The following is a 23,007-nucleotide window of genomic DNA, read 5'->3' as shown; positions in this document are numbered from 1 at the left end:
TTTTCTCTTTCTCTTGTCATTAACTGTCCCGCCGTGCATTTGAGTCCTGGTATGGCCTTTGCTAGCTCCCTCTTTACCTTAGGCTGCAGCCTAAGGTAAAGTGTGTCTGATGATTTTTGGTTATAGTAACCTTGGTTGCCACTGGCTGTAATCTTGGAAACGCAATAGAAGGAGCTCCTGACAGATCTGGAAATGACTGGAGGTGGAAAAGACGGGGGACGGCTGCTTATAAAATGCCCTTCCGCGTAGCCTAGTCTCGTTTACGGCCATACCACCCTGAACACGCCCGATCTCGTCTGATCTCGGAAGCCAAGCAGGGTCAGGCCTGGTTAGTACTTGGATGGGAGACCGCATGGGAATACCAGGTGCCGTAAGCTTTTTCATGTTCGTTCCCTCTGTCAAAAGCAGGGGGTGCTGTCTCTGAAGAGCGCCAACATTTCACACACGGACACACGCCGCTCATTACCTTGTGTCTGTCCCACCGGAGTCAACGTGAAGCCCGGCGCGACACGCGCTCAGTCATAGTTCCCCGCCTTACCTTTCGGGTCACTTTCCGTTGTCTCGCCGCCTCCGTCCGTCGCTCGCCGCCGTTCTTGTCATCCCCGTACAGTATTTCTCCATGTGTGCTGAATTTCTTTTTCTCTCGTTTATACCTGTCGCTGTTGAATAATCCAACCGCTGATCTCCATACCGCTGGCTCTCCGAGGCACTTCCAGGACTCCACATGTACGGTACGTCATCAGGACCCCCTGCCTTTGAACTCCTCCTCCTCTTCGATGCCCTCCTCGCTTCTTTTTACACTCGTTTCTGCTCCTTTTGCGATCGCCAGTAATCAGCGCTTCTACCCTTGGCTCTCTTTCATTTTTCCCCATTCATTCATCATATTCCTAGGAGTCTGGTTGTTGAAGTCCTGGGTTTACTTTGATGCTTCGGCGTCCTGTCGGAGGGCCGTGTACCACGTGACCGGGCAGATGCGGAAGATGCATCAGCCATGTTGTTTTTTTTAAACCAGGAACATCAGCCTCCACCGGGACCTCCATGTCCGGGACGAGACGGAGGTCTTATCTTATCTTATCTTGACCTCCACCTGTTTTCTGCTCTCACTACAGATCACAACGGCATCTGCAAAGGTCACAGTCCGTGGAGATTCACGTCTACCTTCATCCGTCACCGTTGCGAACAAGAAAGAAGGGGCTCAGGGCCTATCCCCAACAGAGTCCCGCTTCCACCTTGAACTTCTCTGGTCCCGTCTTACAGCACACCGCACAACTGTCTCCCAGCTAGCATACATGTCCTGCACCAGTGCAACACACTTCTCTGCCGCTCCAGACTTCCTCATAGGATACCAGAGCTCCTCTCTTGGCAACCTGTCGTATGACTTTTCAAGGTGTACAAAAAGGCAATGCGGCTCCCACCGGCCTTCTCTGTACTTCTCTATGAGCATTCTCGGCGCAAATACTGCATCGGTAGTACTCTTCCTTTTTCCATGTGTATTTTATTTAATTTTCTCTTTCTCTTGTCATTAACTGTCCCGCCGTGCATTTGAGTCCTGGTATGGCCTTTGCTAGCTCCCTCTTTACCTTAGGCTGCAGCCTAAGGTAAAGTGTGTCTGATGATTTTTGGTTATAGTAACCTTGGTTGCCACTGGCTGTAATCATAGAAACGCAATTGAAGGAGCTCCTGACAGATCTGGAAATGACTGGAGGTGGAGAAGACGGGGGACGGCTGCTTATAAAATGCCCTTCCGCGTAGCCTAGTCTCGTTTACGGCCATACCACCCTGAACACGCCCGATCTCGTCTGATCTCGGAAGCCAACCAGGGTCGGGCCTGGTTAGTACTTGGATGGGAGACCGCCTGGGAATACCAGGTGCCGTAAGCTTTTTCATGTTCGTTCCCTCTGTCAAAAGCAGGGGGTGCTGTCTCTCAAGAGCGCCAACATTTCACACACGGACACACGCCGCTCATTCCCTTGTGTCTGTCCCACCGGAGTCACCGTGAAGCCCGGCGCGACACGCGCTCAGTCATAGTTCCCCGCCTTACCTTTCGGGTCACTTTCCGTTGTCTCGCCGCCTCCGTCCGTCGCTCGCCGCCGTTCTTGTCATCCCCGTACAGTATTTCTCCATGTGTGCTGAATTTCTTTTTCTCTCGTTTATACCTGTCGCTGTTGAATAATCCAACCGCTGATCTCCATACCGCTGGCTCTCCTAGGCACTTCCAGGACTCCACATGTACGGTACGTCATCAGGACCCCCTGCCTTTGAACTCCTCCTCCTCTTCGATGCCCTCCTCGCTTCTTTTTACACTCGTTTCTGCTCCTTTTGCGATCGCCAGTAATCAGCGCTTCTACCCTTGGCTCTCTTTCATTTTTCCCCATTCATTCATCATATTCCTAGGAGTCTGGTTGTTGAAGTCCTGGGTTTACTTTGATGCTTCGGCGTCCTGTCGGAGGGCCGTGTACCACGTGACCGGGTAGATGCGGAAGATGCATCAGCCATGTTGTTTTTTTTGAAGCAGGAACATCAGCCTCCCCTGGGACCTCCGTGTCCGGGACGAGACGGAGGTCTTATCTTATCTTATCTTGACCTCCACCTGTTTTCTGCTCTCACTACAGATCACAACGGCATCTGCAAAGGTCACAGTCCGTGGAGATTCACGTCTACCTTCATCCGTCACCGTTGCGAACAAGAAGGGGCTCAGGGCCTATCCCCAACAGAGTCCCGCTTCCACCTTGAACTTCTCTGGTCCCGTCTTACAGCACACCGCACAACTGTCTCCCAGCTAGCATACATGTCCTGCACCAGTGCAACACACTTCTCTGCCGCTCCAGACTTCCTCATAGGATACCAGAGCTCCTCTCTTGGCAACCTGTCGTATGACTTTTCAAGGTGTACAAAAAGGCAATGCGGCTCCCACCGGCCTTCTCTGTACTTCCCTATGAGCATTCTCGGCGCAAATACTGCATCGGTAGTACTCTTCCTTTTTCCATGTGTATTTTATTTAATTTTCTCTTTCTCTTGTCATTAACTGTCCCGCCGTGCATTTGAGTCCTGGTATGGCCTTTGCTAGCTCCCTCTTTACCTTAGGCTGCAGCCTAAGGTAAAGTGTGTCTGATGATTTTTGGTTATAGTAACCTTGGTTGCCACTGGCTGTAATCTTGGAAACGCAATAGAAGGAGCTCCTGACAGATCTGGAAATGACTGGAGTTGGAAAAGACGGGGGACGGCTGCTTATAAAATGCCCTTCCGCGTAGCCTAGTCTCGTTTACGGCCATACCACCCTGAACACGCCCGATCTCGTCTGATCTCGGAAGTCAACCAGGGTCGGGCCTGGTTAGTACTTGGATGGGAGACCGCCTGGGAATACCAGGTGCCGTAAGCTTTTTCATGTTCGTTCCCTCTGTCAAAAGCAGGGGGTGCTGTCTCTCAAGAGCGCCAACATTTCACACACGGACACACGCCGCTCATTCCCTTGTGTCTGTCCCACCGGAGTCACCGTGAAGCCCGGCGCGACACGCGCTCAGTCATAGTTCCCCGCCTTACCTTTCGGGTCACTTTCCGTTGTCTCGCCGCCTCCGTCCGTCGCTCGCCGCCGTTCTTGTCATCCCCGTACAGTATTTCTCCATGTGTGCTGAATTTCTTTTTCTCTCGTTTATACCTGTCGCTGTTGAATAATCCAACCGCTGATCTCCATACCGCTGGCTCTCCTAGGCACTTCCAGGACTCCACATGTACGGTACGTCATCAGGACCCCCTGCCTTTGAACTCCTCCTCCTCTTCGATGCCCTCCTCGCTTCTTTTTACACTCGTTTCTGCTCCTTTTGCGATCGCCAGTAATCAGCGCTTCTACCCTTGGCTCTCTTTCATTTTTCCCCATTCATTCATCATATTCCTAGGAGTCTGGTTGTTGAAGTCCTGGGTTTACTTTGATGCTTCGGCGTCCTGTCGGAGGGCCGTGTACCACGTGACCGGGCAGATGCGGAAGATGCATCAGCCATGTTGTTTTTTTTAAAGCAGGAACATCAGCCTCCACCGGGACCTCCGTGTCCGGGACGAAACGGAGGTCTTATCTTATCTTATCTTGACCTCCACCTGTTTTCTGCTCTCACTACAGATCACAACGGCATCTGCAAAGGTCACAGTCCGTGGAGATTCACGTCTACCTTCATCCGTCACCGTTGCGAACAAGAAGGGGCTCAGGGCCTATCCCCAACAGAGTCCCGCTTCCACCTTGAACTTCTCTGGTCCCGTCTTACAGCACACCGCACAACTGTCTCCCAGCTAGCATACATGTCCTGCACCAGTGCAACACACTTCTCTGCCGCTCCAGACTTCCTCATAGGATACCAGAGCTCCTCTCTTGGCAACCTGTCGTATGACTATTCAAGGTGTACAAAAAGGCAATGCGGCTCCCACCGGCCTTCTCTGTACTTCTCTATGAGCATTCTCGGCGCAAATACTGCATCGGTAGTACTCTTCCTTTTTCCATGTGTATTTTATTTAATTTTCTCTTTCTCTTGTCATTAACTGTCCCGCCGTGCATTTGAGTCCTGGTATGGCCTTTGCTAGCTCCCTCTTTACCTTAGGCTGCAGCCTAAGGTAAAGTGTGTCTGATGATTTTTGGTTATAGTAACCTTGGTTGCCACTGGCTGTAATCATGGAAACGCAATAGAAGGAGCTCCTGACGGATCTGGAAATGACTGGAGGTGGAAAAGACGGGGGACGGCTGCTTATAAAATGCCCTTCCGCGTAGCCTAGTCTCGTTTACGGCCATACCACCCTGAACACGCCCGATCTTGTCTGATCTCGGAAGCCAAGCAGGGTCAGGCCTGGTTAGTACTTGGATGGGAGACCGCCTGGGAATACCAGGTGCCGTAAGCTTTTTCATGTTCGTTCCCTCTGTCAAAAGCAGGGGGTGCTGTCTCTCAAGAGCGCCAACATTTCACACACAGACACACGCCGCTCATTCCCTTGTGTCTGTCCCACCGGAGTCACCGTGAAGCCCGGCGCGACACGCGCTCAGTCATAGTTCCCCGCCTTACCTTTCGGGTCACTTTCCGTTGTCTCGCCGCCTCCGTCCGTCGCTCGCCGCCGTTCTTGTCATCCCCGTACAGTATTTCTCCATGTGTGCTGAATTTCTTTTTCTCTCGTTTATACCTGTCGCTGTTGAATAATCCAACCGCTGATCTCCATACCGCTGGCTCTCCTAGGCACTTCCAGGACTCCACATGTACGGTACGTCAACAGGACCCCCTGCCTTTGAACTCCTCCTCCTCTTCGATGCCCTCCTCGCTTCTTTTTACACTCGTTTCTGCTCCTTTTGCGATCGCCAGTAATCAGCGCTTCTACCCTTGGCTCTCTTTCATTTTTCCCCATTCATTCATCATATTCCTAGGAGTCTGGTTGTTGAAGTCCTGGGTTTACTTTGATGCTTCGGCGTCCTGTCGGAGGGCCGTGTACCACGTGACCGGGCAGATGCGGAAGATGCATCAGCCATGTTGTTTTTTTTGAAGCAGGAACATCAGCCTCCACTGGGACCTCCGTGTCCGGGACGAGACGGAGGTCTTATCTTATCTTATCTTGACCTCCACCTGTTTTCTGCTCTCACTACAGATCACAACGGCATCTGCAAAGGTCACAGTCCGTGGAGATTCACGTCTACCTTCATCCGTCACCGTTGCGAACAAGAAGGGGCTCAGGGCCTATCCCCAACAGAGTCCCGCTTCCACCTTGAACTTCTCTGGTCCCGTCTTACAGCACGCCTTACAACTGTCTCCCAGCTAGCATACATGTCCTGCACCAGTGCAACACACTTCTCTGCCGCTCCAGACTTCCTCATAGGATACCAGAGCTCCTCTCTTGGCAACCTGTCGTATGACTATTCAAGGTGTACAAAAAGGCAATGCGGCTCCCACCGGCCTTCTCTGTACTTCTCTATGAGCATTCTCGGCGCAAATACTGCATCGGTAGTACTCTTCCTTTTTCCATGTGTATTTTATTTAATTTTCTCTTTCTCTTGTCATTAACTGTCCCGCCGTGCATTTGAGTCCTGGTATGGCCTTTGCTAGCTCCCTCTTTACCTTAGGCTGCAGCCTAAGGTAAAGTGTGTCTGATGATTTTTGGTTATAGTAACCTTGGTTGCCACTGGCTGTAATCATGGAAACGCAATAGAAGGAGCTCCTGACGGATCTGGAAATGAATGGAGGTGGAAAAGACGGGGGACGGCTGCTTATAAAATGCCCTTCCGCGTAACCTAGTCTCGTTTACGGCCATACCACCCTGAACACGCCCGATCTCGTCTGATCTCGGAAGTCAACCAGGGTCGGGCCTGGTTAGTACTTGGATGGGAGACCGCCTGGGAATACCAGGTGCCGTAAGCTTTTTCATGTTCGTTCCCTCTGTCAAAAGCAGGGGGTGCTGTCTCTCAAGAGCGCCAACATTTCACACACGGACACACGCCGCTCATTCCCTTGTGTCTGTCCCACCGGAGTCACCGTGAAGCCCGGCGCGACACGCGCTCAGTCATAGTTCCCCGCCTTACCTTTCGGGTCACTTTCCGTTGTCTCGCCGCCTCCGTCCGTCGCTCGCCGCCGTTCTTGTCATCCCCGTACAGTATTTCTCCATGTGTGCTGAATTTTTTTTTCTCTCGTTTATACCTGTCGCTGTTGAATAATCCAAGCGCTGATCTCCATACCGCTGGCTCTCCTAGGCACTTCCAGGACTCCACATGTACGGTACGTCATCAGGACCCCCTGCCTTTGAACTCCTCCTCCTCTTCGATGCCCTCCTCGCTTCTTTTTACACTCGTTTCTGCTCCTTTTGCGATCGCCAGTAATCAGCGCTTCTACCCTTGGCTCTCTTTCATTTTTCCCCATTCATTCATCATATTCCTAGGAGTCTGGTTGTTGAAGTCCTGGGTTTACTTTGATGCTTCGGCGTCCTGTCGGAGGGCCGTGTACCACGTGACCGGGTAGATGCGGAAGATGCATCAGCCATGTTGTTTTTTTTGAAGCAGGAACATCAGCCTCCCCTGGGACCTCTGTGTCCGGGACGAGACGGAGGTCTTATCTTATCTTATCTTGACCTCCACCTGTTTTCTGCTCTCACTACAGATCACAACGGCATCTGCAAAGGTCACAGTCCGTGGAGATTCACGTCTACCTTCATCCGTCACCGTTGCGAACAAGAAGGGGCTCAGGGCCTATCCCCAACAGAGTCCCGCTTCCACCTTGAACTTCTCTGGTCCCGTCTTACAGCACACCGCACAACTGTCTCCCAGCTAGCATACATGTCCTGCACCAGTGCAACACACTTCTCTGCCGCTCCAATCTTCCTCATAGGATACCAGAGCTCCTCTCTTGGCAACCTGTCGTATGACTTTTCAAGGTGTACAAAAAGGCAATGCGGCTCCCACCGGCCTTCTCTGTACTTCCCTATGAGCATTCTCGGCGCAAATACTGCATCGGTAGTACTCTTCCTTTTTCCATGTGTATTTTATTTAATTTTCTCTTTCTCTTGTCATTAACTGTCCCGCCGTGCATTTGAGTCCTGGTATGGCCTTTGCTAGCTCCCTCTTTACCTTAGGCTGCAGCCTAAGGTAAAGTGTGTCTGATGATTTTTGGTTATAGTAACCTTGGTTGCCACTGGCTGTAATCTTGGAAACGCAATAGAAGGAGCTCCTGACAGATCTGGAAATGACTGGAGTTGGAAAAGACGGGGGACGGCTGCTTATAAAATGCCCTTCCGCGTAGCCTAGTCTCGTTTACGGCCATACCACCCTGAACACGCCCGATCTCGTCTGATCTCGGAAGCCAACCAGGGTCGGGCCTGGTTAGTACTTGGATGGGAGACCGCCTGGGAATACCAGGTGCCGTAAGCTTTTTCATGTTCGTTCCCTCTGTCAAAAGCAGGGGGTGCTGTCTCTCAAGAGCGCCAACATTTCACACACGGACACACGCCGCTCATTCCCTTGTGTCTGTCCCACCGGAGTCACCGTGAAGCCCGGCGCGACACGCGCTCAGTCATAGTTCCCCGCCTTACCTTTCGGGTCACTTTCCGTTGTCTCGCCGCCTCCGTCCGTCGCTCGCCGCCGTTCTTGTCATCCCCGTACAGTATTTCTCCATGTGTGCTGAATTTCTTTTTCTCTCGTTTATACCTGTCGCTGTTGAATAATCCAACCGCTGATCTCCATACCGCTGGCTCTCCTAGGCACTTCCAGGACTCCACATGTACGGTACGTCATCAGGACCCCCTGCCTTTGAACTCCTCCTCCTCTTCGATGCCCTCCTCGCTTCTTTTTACACTCGTTTCTGCTCCTTTTGCGATCGCCAGTAATCAGCGCTTCTACCCTTGGCTCTCTTTCATTTTTCCCCATTCATTCATCATATTCCTAGGAGTCTGGTTGTTGAAGTCCTGGGTTTACTTTGATGCTTCGGCGTCCTGTCGGAGGGCCGTGTACCACGTGACCGGGCAGATGCGGAAGATGCATCAGCCATGTTGTTTTTTTTAAAGCAGGAACATCAGCCTCCACCGGGACCTCCGTGTCCGGGACGAGACGGAGGTCTTATCTTATCTTATCTTGACCTCCACCTGTTTTCTGCTCTCACTACAGATCACAACGGCATCTGCAAAGGTCACAGTCCGTGGAGATTCACGTCTACCTTCATCCGTCACCGTTGCGAACAAGAAGGGGCTCAGGGCCTATCCCCAACAGAGTCCCGCTTCCACCTTGAACTTCTCTGGTCCCGTCTTACAGCACACCGCACAACTGTCTCCCAGCTAGCATACATGTCCTGCACCAGTGCAACACACTTCTCTGCCGCTCCAGACTTCCTCATAGGATACCAGAACTCCTCTCTTGGCAACCTGTCGTATGACTTTTCAAGGTGTACAAAAAGGCAATGCGGCTCCCACCGGCCTTCTCTGTACTTCTCTATGAGCATTCTCGGCGCAAATACTGCATCGGTAGTACTCTTCCTTTTTCCATGTGTATTTTATTTAATTTTCTCTTTTTCTTGTCATTAACTGTCCCGTCGTGCATTTGAGTCCTGGTATGGCCTTTGCTAGCTCCCTCTTTACCTTAGGCTGCAGCCTAAGGTAAAGTGTGTCTGATGATTTTTGGTTATAGTAACCTTGGTTGCCACTGGCTGTAATCTTGGAAACGCAATAGAAGGAGCTCCAGACAGATCTGGAAATGACTGGAGGTGGAAAAGACGGGGGACGGCTGCTTATAAAATGCCCTTCCGCGTAGCCTAGTCTCGTTTACGGCCATACCACCCTGAACACGCCCGATCTCGTCTGATCTCGGAAGCCAAGCAGGGTCGGGCCTGGTTAGTACTTGGATGGAAGACCGCCTGGGAATACCAGGTGCCGTAAGCTTTTTCATGTTCGTTCCCTCTGTCAAAAGCAGGGGGTGCTGTCTCTCAAGAGCGCCAACATTTCACACACGGACACACGCCTCTCATTCCCTTGTGTCTGTCCCACCGGAGTCACCGTGAAGCCCGGCGCGACACGCGCTCAGTCATAGTTCCCCGCCTTACCTTTCGGGTCACTTTCCGTTGTCTCGCCGCCTCCGTCCGTCGCTCGCCGCCGTTCTTGTCATCCCCGTACAGTATTTCTCCATGTGTGCTGAATTTCTTTTTCTCTCGTTTATACCTGTCGCTGTTGAATACTCCAACCGCTAATCTCCATACCGCTGGCTCTCCTAGGCACTTCCAGGACTCCACATGTACGGTACGTCATCAGGACCCCCTGCCTTTGAACTCCTCCTCCTCTTCGATGCCCTCCTCGCTTCTTTTTACACTCGTTTCTGCTCCTTTTGCGATCGCCAGTAATCAGCGCTTCTACCCTTGGCTCTCTTTCATTTTTCCCCATTCATTCATCATATTCCTAGGAGTCTGGTTGTTGAAGTCCTGGGTTTACTTTGATGCTTCGGCGTCCTGTCGGAGGGCCGTGTACCACGTGACCGGGCAGATGCGGAAGATGCATCAGCCATGTTGTTTTTTTTAAAGCAGGAACATCAGCCTCCACCGGGACCTCCGTGTCCGGGACGAAACGGAGGTCTTATCTTATCTTATCTTGACCTCCACCTGTTTTCTGCTCTCACTACAGATCACAACGGCATCTGCAAAGGTCACAGTCCGTGGAGATTCACGTCTACCTTCATCCGTCACCGTTGCGAACAAGAAGGGGCTCAGGGCCTATCCCCAACAGAGTCCCGCTTCCACCTTGAACTTCTCTGGTCCCGTCTTACAGCACACCGCACAACTGTCTCCCAGCTAGCATACATGTCCTGCACCAGTGCAACACACTTCTCTGCCGCTCCAGACTTCCTCATAGGATACCAGAACTCCTCTCTTGGCAACCTGTCGTATGACTTTTCAAGGTGTACAAAAAGGCAATGCGGCTCCCACCGGCCTTCTCTGTACTTCTCTATGAGCATTCTCGGCGCAAATACTGCATCGGTAGTACTCTTCCTTTTTCCATGTGTATTTTATTTAATTTTCTCTTTCTCTTGTCATTAACTGTCCCGCCGTGCATTTGATTCCTGGTATGGCCTTTGCTAGCTCCCTCTTTACCTTAGGCTGCAGCCTAAGGTAAAGTGTGTCTGATGATTTTTGGTTATAGTAACCTTGGTTGCCACTGGCTGTAATCTTGGAAACGCAATAGAAGGAGCTCCTGACAGATCTGGAAATGACTGGAGGTGGAAAAGACGGGGGACGGCTGCTTATAAAATGCCCTTCCGCGTAGCCTAGTCTCGTTTACGGCCATACCACCCTGAACACGCCCGATCTCGTCTGATCTCGGAAGCCAAGCAGGGTCAGGCCTGGTTAGTACTTGGATGGGAGACCGCATGGGAATACCAGGTGCCGTAAGCTTTTTCATGTTCGTTCCCTCTGTCAAAAGCAGGGGGTGCTGTCTCTGAAGAGCGCCAACATTTCACACACGGACACACGCCGCTCATTACCTTGTGTCTGTCCCACCGGAGTCAACGTGAAGCCCGGCGCGACACGCGCTCAGTCATAGTTCCCCGCCTTACCTTTCGGGTCACTTTCCGTTGTCTCGCCGCCTCCGTCCGTCGCTCGCCGCCGTTCTTGTCATCCCCGTACAGTATTTCTCCATGTGTGCTGAATTTCTTTTTCTCTCGTTTATACCTGTCGCTGTTGAATAATCCAACCGCTGATCTCCATACCGCTGGCTCTCCGAGGCACTTCCAGGACTCCACATGTACGGTACGTCATCAGGACCCCCTGCCTTTGAACTCCTCCTCCTCTTCGATGCCCTCCTCGCTTCTTTTTACACTCGTTTCTGCTCCTTTTGCGATCGCCAGTAATCAGCGCTTCTACCCTTGGCTCTCTTTCATTTTTCCCCATTCATTCATCATATTCCTAGGAGTCTGGTTGTTGAAGTCCTGGGTTTACTTTGATGCTTCGGCGTCCTGTCGGAGGGCCGTGTACCACGTGACCGGGCAGATGCGGAAGATGCATCAGCCATGTTGTTTTTTTTAAACCAGGAACATCAGCCTCCACCGGGACCTCCATGTCCGGGACGAGACGGAGGTCTTATCTTATCTTATCTTGACCTCCACCTGTTTTCTGCTCTCACTACAGATCACAACGGCATCTGCAAAGGTCACAGTCCGTGGAGATTCACGTCTACCTTCATCCGTCACCGTTGCGAACAAGAAAGAAGGGGCTCAGGGCCTATCCCCAACAGAGTCCCGCTTCCACCTTGAACTTCTCTGGTCCCGTCTTACAGCACGCCTTACAACTGTCTCCCAGCTAGCATACATGTCCTGCACCAGTGCAACACACTTCTCTGCCGCTCCAGACTTCCTCATAGGATACCAGAGCTCCTCTCTTGGCAACCTGTCGTATGACTATTCAAGGTGTACAAAAAGGCAATGCGGCTCCCACCGGCCTTCTCTGTACTTCTCTATGAGCATTCTCGGCGCAAATACTGCATCGGTAGTACTCTTCCTTTTTCCATGTGTATTTTATTTAATTTTCTCTTTCTCTTGTCATTAACTGTCCCGCCGTGCATTTGAGTCCTGGTATGGCCTTTGCTAGCTCCCTCTTTACCTTAGGCTGCAGCCTAAGGTAAAGTGTGTCTGATGATTTTTGGTTATAGTAACCTTGGTTGCCACTGGCTGTAATCATGGAAACGCAATAGAAGGAGCTCCTGACGGATCTGGAAATGAATGGAGGTGGAAAAGACGGGGGACGGCTGCTTATAAAATGCCCTTCCGCGTAACCTAGTCTCGTTTACGGCCATACCACCCTGAACACGCCCGATCTCGTCTGATCTCGGAAGTCAACCAGGGTCGGGCCTGGTTAGTACTTGGATGGGAGACCGCCTGGGAATACCAGGTGCCGTAAGCTTTTTCATGTTCGTTCCCTCTGTCAAAAGCAGGGGGTGCTGTCTCTCAAGAGCGCCAACATTTCACACACGGACACACGCCGCTCATTCCCTTGTGTCTGTCCCACCGGAGTCACCGTGAAGCCCGGCGCGACACGCGCTCAGTCATAGTTCCCCGCCTTACCTTTCGGGTCACTTTCCGTTGTCTCGCCGCCTCCGTCCGTCGCTCGCCGCCGTTCTTGTCATCCCCGTACAGTATTTCTCCATGTGTGCTGAATTTTTTTTTCTCTCGTTTATACCTGTCGCTGTTGAATAATCCAAGCGCTGATCTCCATACCGCTGGCTCTCCTAGGCACTTCCAGGACTCCACATGTACGGTACGTCATCAGGACCCCCTGCCTTTGAACTCCTCCTCCTCTTCGATGCCCTCCTCGCTTCTTTTTACACTCGTTTCTGCTCCTTTTGCGATCGCCAGTAATCAGCGCTTCTACCCTTGGCTCTCTTTCATTTTTCCCCATTCATTCATCATATTCCTAGGAGTCTGGTTGTTGAAGTCCTGGGTTTACTTTGATGCTTCGGCGTCCTGTCGGAGGGCCGTGTACCACGTGACCGGGTAGATGCGGAAGATGCATCAGCCATGTTGTTTTTTTTGAAGCAGGAACATCAGCCTCCCCTGGGACCTCTGTGTCCGGGACGAGACGGAGGTCTTATCTTATCTTATCTTGACCTCCACCTGTTTTCTGCTCTCACTACAGATCACAACGGCATCTGCAAAGGTCACAGTCCGTGGAGATTCACGTCTACCTTCATCCGTCACCGTTGCGAACAAGAAGGGGCTCAGGGCCTATCCCCAACAGAGTCCCGCTTCCACCTTGAACTTCTCTGGTCCCGTCTTACAGCACACCGCACAACTGTCTCCCAGCTAGCATACATGTCCTGCACCAGTGCAACACACTTCTCTGCCGCTCCAATCTTCCTCATAGGATACCAGAGCTCCTCTCTTGGCAACCTGTCGTATGACTTTTCAAGGTGTACAAAAAGGCAATGCGGCTCCCACCGGCCTTCTCTGTACTTCCCTATGAGCATTCTCGGCGCAAATACTGCATCGGTAGTACTCTTCCTTTTTCCATGTGTATTTTATTTAATTTTCTCTTTCTCTTGTCATTAACTGTCCCGCCGTGCATTTGAGTCCTGGTATGGCCTTTGCTAGCTCCCTCTTTACCTTAGGCTGCAGCCTAAGGTAAAGTGTGTCTGATGATTTTTGGTTATAGTAACCTTGGTTGCCACTGGCTGTAATCTTGGAAACGCAATAGAAGGAGCTCCTGACAGATCTGGAAATGACTGGAGTTGGAAAAGACGGGGGACGGCTGCTTATAAAATGCCCTTCCGCGTAGCCTAGTCTCGTTTACGGCCATACCACCCTGAACACGCCCGATCTCGTCTGATCTCGGAAGCCAACCAGGGTCGGGCCTGGTTAGTACTTGGATGGGAGACCGCCTGGGAATACCAGGTGCCGTAAGCTTTTTCATGTTCGTTCCCTCTGTCAAAAGCAGGGGGTGCTGTCTCTCAAGAGCGCCAACATTTCACACACGGACACACGCCGCTCATTCCCTTGTGTCTGTCCCACCGGAGTCACCGTGAAGCCCGGCGCGACACGCGCTCAGTCATAGTTCCCCGCCTTACCTTTCGGGTCACTTTCCGTTGTCTCGCCGCCTCCGTCCGTCGCTCGCCGCCGTTCTTGTCATCCCCGTACAGTATTTCTCCATGTGTGCTGAATTTCTTTTTCTCTCGTTTATACCTGTCGCTGTTGAATAATCCAACCGCTGATCTCCATACCGCTGGCTCTCCTAGGCACTTCCAGGACTCCACATGTACGGTACGTCATCAGGACCCCCTGCCTTTGAACTCCTCCTCCTCTTCGATGCCCTCCTCGCTTCTTTTTACACTCGTTTCTGCTCCTTTTGCGATCGCCAGTAATCAGCGCTTCTACCCTTGGCTCTCTTTCATTTTTCCCCATTCATTCATCATATTCCTAGGAGTCTGGTTGTTGAAGTCCTGGGTTTACTTTGATGCTTCGGCGTCCTGTCGGAGGGCCGTGTACCACGTGACCGGGCAGATGCGGAAGATGCATCAGCCATGTTGTTTTTTTTAAAGCAGGAACATCAGCCTCCACCGGGACCTCCGTGTCCGGGACGAGACGGAGGTCTTATCTTATCTTATCTTGACCTCCACCTGTTTTCTGCTCTCACTACAGATCACAACGGCATCTGCAAAGGTCACAGTCCGTGGAGATTCACGTCTACCTTCATCCGTCACCGTTGCGAACAAGAAGGGGCTCAGGGCCTATCCCCAACAGAGTCCCGCTTCCACCTTGAACTTCTCTGGTCCCGTCTTACAGCACACCGCACAACTGTCTCCCAGCTAGCATACATGTCCTGCACCAGTGCAACACACTTCTCTGCCGCTCCAGACTTCCTCATAGGATACCAGAACTCCTCTCTTGGCAACCTGTCGTATGACTTTTCAAGGTGTACAAAAAGGCAATGCGGCTCCCACCGGCCTTCTCTGTACTTCTCTATGAGCATTCTCGGCGCAAATACTGCATCGGTAGTACTCTTCCTTTTTCCATGTGTATTTTATTTAATTTTCTCTTTTTCTTGTCATTAACTGTCCCGTCGTGCATTTGAGTCCTGGTATGGCCTTTGCTAGCTCCCTCTTTACCTTAGGCTGCAGCCTAAGGTAAAGTGTGTCTGATGATTTTTGGTTATAGTAACCTTGGTTGCCACTGGCTGTAATCTTGGAAACGCAATAGAAGGAGCTCCAGACAGATCTGGAAATGACTGGAGGTGGAAAAGACGGGGGACGGCTGCTTATAAAATGCCCTTCCGCGTAGCCTAGTCTCGTTTACGGCCATACCACCCTGAACACGCCCGATCTCGTCTGATCTCGGAAGCCAAGCAGGGTCGGGCCTGGTTAGTACTTGGATGGAAGACCGCCTGGGAATACCAGGTGCCGTAAGCTTTTTCATGTTCGTTCCCTCTGTCAAAAGCAGGGGGTGCTGTCTCTCAAGAGCGCCAACATTTCACACACGGACACACGCCTCTCATTCCCTTGTGTCTGTCCCACCGGAGTCACCGTGAAGCCCGGCGCGACACGCGCTCAGTCATAGTTCCCCGCCTTACCTTTCGGGTCACTTTCCGTTGTCTCGCCGCCTCCGTCCGTCGCTCGCCGCCGTTCTTGTCATCCCCGTACAGTATTTCTCCATGTGTGCTGAATTTCTTTTTCTCTCGTTTATACCTGTCGCTGTTGAATACTCCAACCGCTAATCTCCATACCGCTGGCTCTCCTAGGCACTTCCAGGACTCCACATGTACGGTACGTCATCAGGACCCCCTGCCTTTGAACTCCTCCTCCTCTTCGATGCCCTCCTCGCTTCTTTTTACACTCGTTTCTGCTCCTTTTGCGATCGCCAGTAATCAGCGCTTCTACCCTTGGCTCTCTTTCATTTTTCCCCATTCATTCATCATATTCCTAGGAGTCTGGTTGTTGAAGTCCTGGGTTTACTTTGATGCTTCGGCGTCCTGTCGGAGGGCCGTGTACCACGTGACCGGGCAGATGCGGAAGATGCATCAGCCATGTTGTTTTTTTTAAAGCAGGAACATCAGCCTCCACCGGGACCTCCGTGTCCGGGACGAAACGGAGGTCTTATCTTATCTTATCTTGACCTCCACCTGTTTTCTGCTCTCACTACAGATCACAACGGCATCTGCAAAGGTCACAGTCCGTGGAGATTCACGTCTACCTTCATCCGTCACCGTTGCGAACAAGAAGGGGCTCAGGGCCTATCCCCAACAGAGTCCCGCTTCCACCTTGAACTTCTCTGGTCCCGTCTTACAGCACACCGCACAACTGTCTCCCAGCTAGCATACATGTCCTGCACCAGTGCAACACACTTCTCTGCCGCTCCAGACTTCCTCATAGGATACCAGAACTCCTCTCTTGGCAACCTGTCGTATGACTTTTCAAGGTGTACAAAAAGGCAATGCGGCTCCCACCGGCCTTCTCTGTACTTCTCTATGAGCATTCTCGGCGCAAATACTGCATCGGTAGTACTCTTCCTTTTTCCATGTGTATTTTATTTAATTTTCTCTTTCTCTTGTCATTAACTGTCCCGCCGTGCATTTGATTCCTGGTATGGCCTTTGCTAGCTCCCTCTTTACCTTAGGCTGCAGCCTAAGGTAAAGTGTGTCTGATGATTTTTGGTTATAGTAACCTTGGTTGCCACTGGCTGTAATCTTGGAAACGCAATAGAAGGAGCTCCTGACAGATCTGGAAATGACTGGAGGTGGAAAAGACGGGGGACGGCTGCTTATAAAATGCCCTTCCGCGTAGCCTAGTCTCGTTTACGGCCATACCACCCTGAACACGCCCGATCTCGTCTGATCTCGGAAGCCAAGCAGGGTCAGGCCTGGTTAGTACTTGGATGGGAGACCGCATGGGAATACCAGGTGCCGTAAGCTTTTTCATGTTCGTTCCCTCTGTCAAAAGCAGGGGGTGCTGTCTCTGAAGAGCGCCAACATTTCACACACGGACACACGCCGCTCATTACCTTGTGTCTGTCCCACCGGAGTCAACGTGAAGCCCGGCGCGACACGCGCTCAGTCATAGTTCCCCGCCTTACCTTTCGGGTCACTTTCCGTTGTCTCGCCGCCTCCGTCCGTCGCTCGCCGCCGTTCTTGTCATCCCCGTACAGTATTTCTCCATGTGTGCTGAATTTCTTTTTCTCTCGTTTATACCTGTCGCTGTTGAATAATCCAACCGCTGATCTCCATACCGCTGGCTCTCCGAGGCACTTCCAGGACTCCACATGTACGGTACGTCATCAGGACCCCCTGCCTTTGAACTCCTCCTCCTCTTCGATGCCCTCCTCGCTTCTTTTTACACTCGTTTCTGCTCCTTTTGCGATCGCCAGTAATCAGCGCTTCTACCCTTGGCTCTCTTTCATTTTTCCCCATTCATTCATCATATTCCTAGGAGTCTGGTTGTTGAAGTCCTGGGTTTACTTTGATGCTTCGGCGTCCTGTCGGAGGGCCGTGTACCACGTGACCGGGCAGATGCGGAAGATGCATCAGCCATGTTGTTTTTTTTAAACCAGGAACATCAGCCTCCACCGGGACCTCCATGTCCGGGACGAGACGGAGGTCTTATCTTATCTTATCTTGACCTCCACCTGTTTTCTGCTCTCACTACAGATCACAACGGCATCTGCAAAGGTCACAGTCCGTGGAGATTCACGTCTACCTTCATCCGTCACCGTTGCGAACAAGAAAGAAGGGGCTCAGGGCCTATCCCCAACAGAGTCCCGCTTCCACCTTGAACTTCTCTGGTCCCGTCTTACAGCACACCGCACAACTGTCTCCCAGCTAGCATACATGTCCTGCACCAGTGCAACACACTTCTCTGCCGCTCCAGACTTCCTCATAGGATACCAGAGCTCCTCTCTTGGCAACCTGTCGTATGACTTTTCAAGGTGTACAAAAAGGCAATGCGGCTCCCACCGGCCTTCTCTGTACTTCTCTATGAGCATTCTCGGCGCAAATACTGCATCGGTAGTACTCTTCCTTTTTCCATGTGTATTTTATTTAATTTTCTCTTTCTCTTGTCATTAACTGTCCCGCCGTGCATTTGAGTCCTGGTATGGCCTTTGCTAGCTCCCTCTTTACCTTAGGCTGCAGCCTAAGGTAAAGTGTGTCTGATGATTTTTGGTTATAGTAACCTTGGTTGCCACTGGCTGTAATCTTGGAAACGCAATAGAAGGAGCTCCTGACAGATCTGGAAATGACTGGAGGTGGAAAAGACGGGGGACGGCTGCTTATAAAATGCCCTTCCGCGTAGCCTAGTCTCGTTTACGGCCATACCACCCTGAACACGCCCGATCTCGTCTGATCTCGGAAGCCAACCAGGGTCGGGCCTGGTTAGTACTTGGATGGGAGACTGCCTGGGAATACCAGGTGCCGTAAGCTTTTTCATGTTCGTTCCCTCTGTCAAAAGCAGGGGGTGCTGTCTCTCAAGAGCGCCAACATTTCACACACGGACACACGCCGCTCATTCCCTTGTGTCTGTCCCACCGGAGTCAACGTGAAGCCCGGCGCGACACGCGCTCAGTCATAGTTCCCCGCCTTACCTTCGGGTCACTTTCCGTTGTCTCGCCGCCTCCGTCCGTCGCTCGCCGCCGTTCTTGTCATCCCCGTACAGTATTTCTCCATGTGTGCTGAATTTCTTTTTCTCTCGTTTATACCTGTCGCTGTTGAATAATCCAACCGCTGATCTCCATACCGCTGGCTCTCCTAGGCACTTCCAGGACTCCACATGTACGGTACGTCATCAGGACCCCCTGCCTTTGAACTCCTCCTCCTCGTCGATGCCCTCCTCGCTTCTTTTTACACTCGTTTCTGCTCCTTTTGCGATCGCCAGTAATCAGCGCTTCTACCCTTGGCTCTCTTTCATTTTTCCCCATTCATTCATCATATTCCTAGGAGTCTGGTTGTTGAAGTCCTGGGTTTACTTTGATGCTTCGGCGTCCTGTCGGAGGGCCGTGTACCACGTGACCGGGCAGATGCGGAAGATGCATCAGCCATGTTGTTTTTTTTAAAGCAGGAACATCAGCCTCCACCGGGACCTCCGTGTCCGGGACGAGACGGAGGTCTTATCTTATCTTATCTTGACCTCCACCTGTTTTCTGCTCTCACTACAGATCACAACGGCATCTGCAAAGGTCACAGTCCGTGGAGATTCACGTCTACCTTCATCCGTCACCGTTGCGAACAAGAAAGAAGGGGCTCAGGGCCTATCCCCAACAGAGTCCCGCTTCCACCTTGAACTTCTCTGGTCCCGTCTTACAGCACACCGCACAACTGTCTCCCAGCTAGCATACATGTCCTGCACCAGTGCAACACACTTCTCTGCCGCTCCAGACTTCCTCATAGGATACCAGAGCTCCTCTCTTGGCAACCTGTCGTATGACTTTTCAAGGTGTACAAAAAGGCAATGCGGCTCCCACCGGTCTTCTCTGTACTTCTCTATGAGCATTCTCGGCGCAAATAATGCATCGGTAGTACTCTTCTTTTTTCCATGTGTATTTTATTTAATTTTCTCTTTCTCTTGTCATTAACTGTCCCGCCGTGCATTTGAGTCCTGGTATGGCCTTTGCTAGCTCCCTCTTTACCTTAGGCTGCAGCCTAAGGTAAAGTGTGTCTGATGATTTTTGGTTATAGTAACCTTGGTTGCCACTGGCTGTAATCATGGAAACGCAATAGAAGGAGCTCCTGACAGATCTGGAAATGACTGGAGGTGGAAAAGACGGGGGACGGCTGCTTATAAAATGCCCTTCCGCGTAGCCTAGTCTCGTTTACGGCCATACCACCCTGAACACGCCCGATCTCGTCTGATCTCGGAAGCCAACCAGGGTCGGGCCTGGTTAGTACTTGGATGGGAGACCGCCTGGGAATACCAGGTGCCGTAAGCTTTTTCATGTTCGTTCCCTCTGTCAAAAGCAGGGGGTGCTGTCTCTCAAGAGCGCCAACATTTCACACACGGACACACGCCGCTCATTCCCTTGTGTCTGTCCCACCGGAGTCACCGTGAAGCCCGGCGCGACACGCGCTCAGTCATAGTTCCCCGCCTTACCTTTCGGGTCACTTTCCGTTGTCTCGCCGCCTCCGTCCGTCGCTCGCCGCCGTTCTTGTCATCCCCGTACAGTATTTCTCCATGTGTGCTGAATTTCTTTTTCTCTCGTTTATACCTGTCGCTGCTGAATAATCCAACCGCTGATCTCCATACCGCTGGCTCTCCGAGGCACTTCCAGGATTCCACATGTACGGTACGTCATCAGGACCCCCTGCCTTTGAACTCCTCCTCCTCTTCGATGCCCTCCTCGCTTCTTTTTACACTCGTTTCTGCTCCTTTTGCGATCGCCAGTAATCAGCGCTTCTACCCTTGGCTCTCTTTCATTTTTCCCCATTCATTCATCATATTCCTAGGAGTCTGGTTGTTGAAGTCCTGGGTTTACTTTGATGCTTCGGCGTCCTGTCGGAGGGCCGTGTACCACGTGACCGGGCAGATGCGGAAGATGCATCAGCCATGTTGTTTTTTTTAAAGCAGGAACATCAGCCTCCACCGGGACCTCCGTGTCCGGGACGAGACGGAGGTCTTATCTTATCTTGACCTCCACCTGTTTTCTGCTCTCACTACAGATCACAACGGCAGCTGCAAAGGTCACAGTCCGTGGAGATTCACGTCTACCTTCATCCGTCACCGTTGCGAACAAGAAGGGGCTCAGGGCCTATCCCCAACAGAGTCCCGCTTCCACCTTGAACTTCTCTGGTCCCGTCTTACAGCACACCGCACAACTGTCTCCCAGCTAGCATACATGTCCTGCACCAGTGCAACACACTTCTCTGCCGCTCCAGACTTCCTCATAGGATACCAGAGCTCCTCTCTTGGCAACCTGTCGTATGACTTTTCAAGGTGTACAAAAAGGCAATGCGGCTCCCACCGGCCTTCTCTGTACTTCTCTATGAGCATTCTCGGCGCAAATACTGCATCGGTAGTACTCTTCCTTTTTCCATGTGTATTTTATTTAATTTTCTCTTTCTCTTGTCATTAACTGTCCCGCCGTGCATTTGAGTCCTGGTATGGCCTTTGCTAGCTCCCTCTTTACCTTAGGCTGCAGCCTAAGGTAAAGTGTGTCTGATGATTTTTGGTTATAGTAACCTTGGTTGCCACTGGCTGTAATCTTGGAAACGCAATAGAAGGAGCTCCTGACAGATCTGGAAATGACTGGAGGTGGAAAAGACGGGGGACGGCTGCTTATAAAATGCCCTTCCGCGTAGCCTAGTCTCGTTTACGGCCGTACCACCCTGAACACGCCCGATCTCGTCTGATCTCGGAAGCCAAGCAGGGTCGGGCCTGGTTAGTACGTGGATGGGAGACCGCCTGGGAATACCAGGTGCCGTAAGCTTTTTCATGTTCGTTCCCTCTGTCAAAAGCAGGGGGTGCTGTCTCTGAAGAGCGCCAACATTTCACACACGGACACACGCCGCTCATTCCCTTGTGTCTGTCCCACCGGAGTCAACGTGAAGCCCGGCGCGACACGCGCTCAGTCATAGTTCCCCGCCTTACCTTTCGGGTCACTTTCCGTTGTCTCGCCGCCTCCGTCCGTCGCTCGCCGCCGTTCTTGTCATCCCCGTACATTATTTCTCCATGTGTGCTGAATTTCTTTTTCTCTCGTTTATACCTGTCGCTGTTGAATAATCCAACCGCTGATCTCCATACCGCTGGCTCTCCTAGGCACTTCCAGGACTCCACATGTACGGTACGTCATCAGGACCCCCTGCCTTTGAACTCCTCCTCCTCGTCGATGCCCTCCTCGCTTCTTTTTACACTCGTTTCTGCTCCTTTTGCGATCGCCAGTAATCAGCGCTTCTACCCTTGGCTCTCTTTCATTTTTCCCCATTCATTCATCATATTCCTAGGAGTCTGGTTGTTGAAGTCCTGGGTTTACTTTGATGCTTCGGCGTCCTGTCGGAGGGCCGTGTACCACGTGACCGGGCAGATGCGGAAGATGCATCAGCCATGTTGTTTTTTTTAAAGCAGGAACATCAGCCTCCACCGGGACCTCCGTGTCCGGGACGAGACGGAGGTCTTATCTTATCTTATCTTGACCTCCACCTGTTTTCTGCTCTCACTACAGATCACAACGGCATCTGCAAAGGTCACAGTCCGTGGAGATTCACGTCTACCTTCATCCGTCACCGTTGCGAACAAGAAAGAAGGGGCTCAGGGCCTATCCCCAACAGAGTCCCGCTTCCACCTTGAACTTCTCTGGTCCCGTCTTACAGCACACCGCACAACTGTCTCCCAGCTAGCATACATGTCCTGCACCAGTGCAACACACTTCTCTGCCGCTCCAGACTTCCTCATAGGATACCAGAGCTCCTCTCTTGGCAACCTGTCGTATGACTTTTCAAGGTGTACAAAAAGGCAATGCGGCTCCCACCGGTCTTCTCTGTACTTCTCTATGAGCATTCTCGGCGCAAATAATGCATCGGTAGTACTCTTCTTTTTTCCATGTGTATTTTATTTAATTTTCTCTTTCTCTTGTCATTAACTGTCCCGCCGTGCATTTGAGTCCTGGTATGGCCTTTGCTAGCTCCCTCTTTACCTTAGGCTGCAGCCTAAGGTAAAGTGTGTCTGATGATTTTTGGTTATAGTAACCTTGGTTGCCACTGGCTGTAATCATGGAAACGCAATAGAAGGAGCTCCTGACAGATCTGGAAATGACTGGAGGTGGAAAAGACGGGGGACGGCTGCTTATAAAATGCCCTTCCGCGTAGCCTAGTCTCGTTTACGGCCATACCACCCTGAACACGCCCGATCTCGTCTGATCTCGGAAGCCAACCAGGGTCGGGCCTGGTTAGTACTTGGATGGGAGACCGCCTGGGAATACCAGGTGCCGTAAGCTTTTTCATGTTCGTTCCCTCTGTCAAAAGCAGGGGGTGCTGTCTCTCAAGAGCGCCAACATTTCACACACGGACACACGCCGCTCATTCCCTTGTGTCTGTCCCACCGGAGTCACCGTGAAGCCCGGCGCGA

The 23,007-nt window shown here is 51.8% G+C and overlaps 16 non-coding genes across 16 annotated transcripts; all 16 read left to right on the top strand.

Moving 5' to 3' along the window:
* The first annotated feature begins 258 nt into the window (after nucleotides 1–258).
* On the top strand, nucleotides 259–377 carry LOC147220053 (5S ribosomal RNA). The gene has a single exon (XR_015108532.1). It is a non-coding gene; the product is annotated as a 5S ribosomal RNA (ribosomal RNA).
* A 1,384-nt stretch (nucleotides 378–1,761) lies between these two features.
* LOC147220052 (5S ribosomal RNA) lies at nucleotides 1,762–1,880 on the top strand. Its single transcript, XR_015108463.1, has one exon. It is a non-coding gene; the product is annotated as a 5S ribosomal RNA (ribosomal RNA).
* A 1,380-nt stretch (nucleotides 1,881–3,260) lies between these two features.
* LOC147220051 (5S ribosomal RNA) lies at nucleotides 3,261–3,379 on the top strand. Its single transcript, XR_015108421.1, has one exon. It is a non-coding gene; the product is annotated as a 5S ribosomal RNA (ribosomal RNA).
* Nucleotides 3,380–4,759: 1,380 nt separating this feature from the next.
* LOC147220050 (5S ribosomal RNA) lies at nucleotides 4,760–4,878 on the top strand. The gene has a single exon (XR_015108605.1). It is a non-coding gene; the product is annotated as a 5S ribosomal RNA (ribosomal RNA).
* A 1,380-nt stretch (nucleotides 4,879–6,258) lies between these two features.
* On the top strand, nucleotides 6,259–6,377 carry LOC147220049 (5S ribosomal RNA). The gene has a single exon (XR_015108420.1). It is a non-coding gene; the product is annotated as a 5S ribosomal RNA (ribosomal RNA).
* Nucleotides 6,378–7,757: 1,380 nt separating this feature from the next.
* Nucleotides 7,758–7,876, top strand: LOC147220048 (5S ribosomal RNA). Its single transcript, XR_015108462.1, has one exon. It is a non-coding gene; the product is annotated as a 5S ribosomal RNA (ribosomal RNA).
* A 1,380-nt stretch (nucleotides 7,877–9,256) lies between these two features.
* On the top strand, nucleotides 9,257–9,375 carry LOC147220047 (5S ribosomal RNA). The gene has a single exon (XR_015108448.1). It is a non-coding gene; the product is annotated as a 5S ribosomal RNA (ribosomal RNA).
* Nucleotides 9,376–10,755: 1,380 nt separating this feature from the next.
* On the top strand, nucleotides 10,756–10,874 carry LOC147220046 (5S ribosomal RNA). Its single transcript, XR_015108531.1, has one exon. It is a non-coding gene; the product is annotated as a 5S ribosomal RNA (ribosomal RNA).
* A 1,384-nt stretch (nucleotides 10,875–12,258) lies between these two features.
* LOC147220045 (5S ribosomal RNA) lies at nucleotides 12,259–12,377 on the top strand. The gene has a single exon (XR_015108419.1). It is a non-coding gene; the product is annotated as a 5S ribosomal RNA (ribosomal RNA).
* A 1,380-nt stretch (nucleotides 12,378–13,757) lies between these two features.
* On the top strand, nucleotides 13,758–13,876 carry LOC147220044 (5S ribosomal RNA). Its single transcript, XR_015108461.1, has one exon. It is a non-coding gene; the product is annotated as a 5S ribosomal RNA (ribosomal RNA).
* Nucleotides 13,877–15,256: 1,380 nt separating this feature from the next.
* Nucleotides 15,257–15,375, top strand: LOC147220043 (5S ribosomal RNA). Its single transcript, XR_015108447.1, has one exon. It is a non-coding gene; the product is annotated as a 5S ribosomal RNA (ribosomal RNA).
* Nucleotides 15,376–16,755: 1,380 nt separating this feature from the next.
* On the top strand, nucleotides 16,756–16,874 carry LOC147220042 (5S ribosomal RNA). The gene has a single exon (XR_015108530.1). It is a non-coding gene; the product is annotated as a 5S ribosomal RNA (ribosomal RNA).
* A 1,384-nt stretch (nucleotides 16,875–18,258) lies between these two features.
* On the top strand, nucleotides 18,259–18,377 carry LOC147220041 (5S ribosomal RNA). The gene has a single exon (XR_015108553.1). It is a non-coding gene; the product is annotated as a 5S ribosomal RNA (ribosomal RNA).
* Nucleotides 18,378–19,760: 1,383 nt separating this feature from the next.
* Nucleotides 19,761–19,879, top strand: LOC147220040 (5S ribosomal RNA). The gene has a single exon (XR_015108460.1). It is a non-coding gene; the product is annotated as a 5S ribosomal RNA (ribosomal RNA).
* Nucleotides 19,880–21,254: 1,375 nt separating this feature from the next.
* Nucleotides 21,255–21,373, top strand: LOC147220039 (5S ribosomal RNA). Its single transcript, XR_015108597.1, has one exon. It is a non-coding gene; the product is annotated as a 5S ribosomal RNA (ribosomal RNA).
* Nucleotides 21,374–22,757: 1,384 nt separating this feature from the next.
* Nucleotides 22,758–22,876, top strand: LOC147220038 (5S ribosomal RNA). Its single transcript, XR_015108459.1, has one exon. It is a non-coding gene; the product is annotated as a 5S ribosomal RNA (ribosomal RNA).
* Nucleotides 22,877–23,007: the final 131 nt, after the last annotated feature.

The sequence above is a fragment of the Fistularia commersonii genome, chromosome 24 (assembly GCF_037954325.1).
Source record: "Fistularia commersonii isolate RoL2024-O1a breed Wild chromosome 24, RoL_Fcom_v1.0, whole genome shotgun sequence".
NCBI classification, from domain to species: domain Eukaryota; kingdom Metazoa; phylum Chordata; class Actinopteri; order Syngnathiformes; family Fistulariidae; genus Fistularia; species Fistularia commersonii.
The sequence above is the reverse complement of the archived record's forward strand: the minus strand, read 5'-3'. Positions and strand labels throughout refer to the sequence as shown.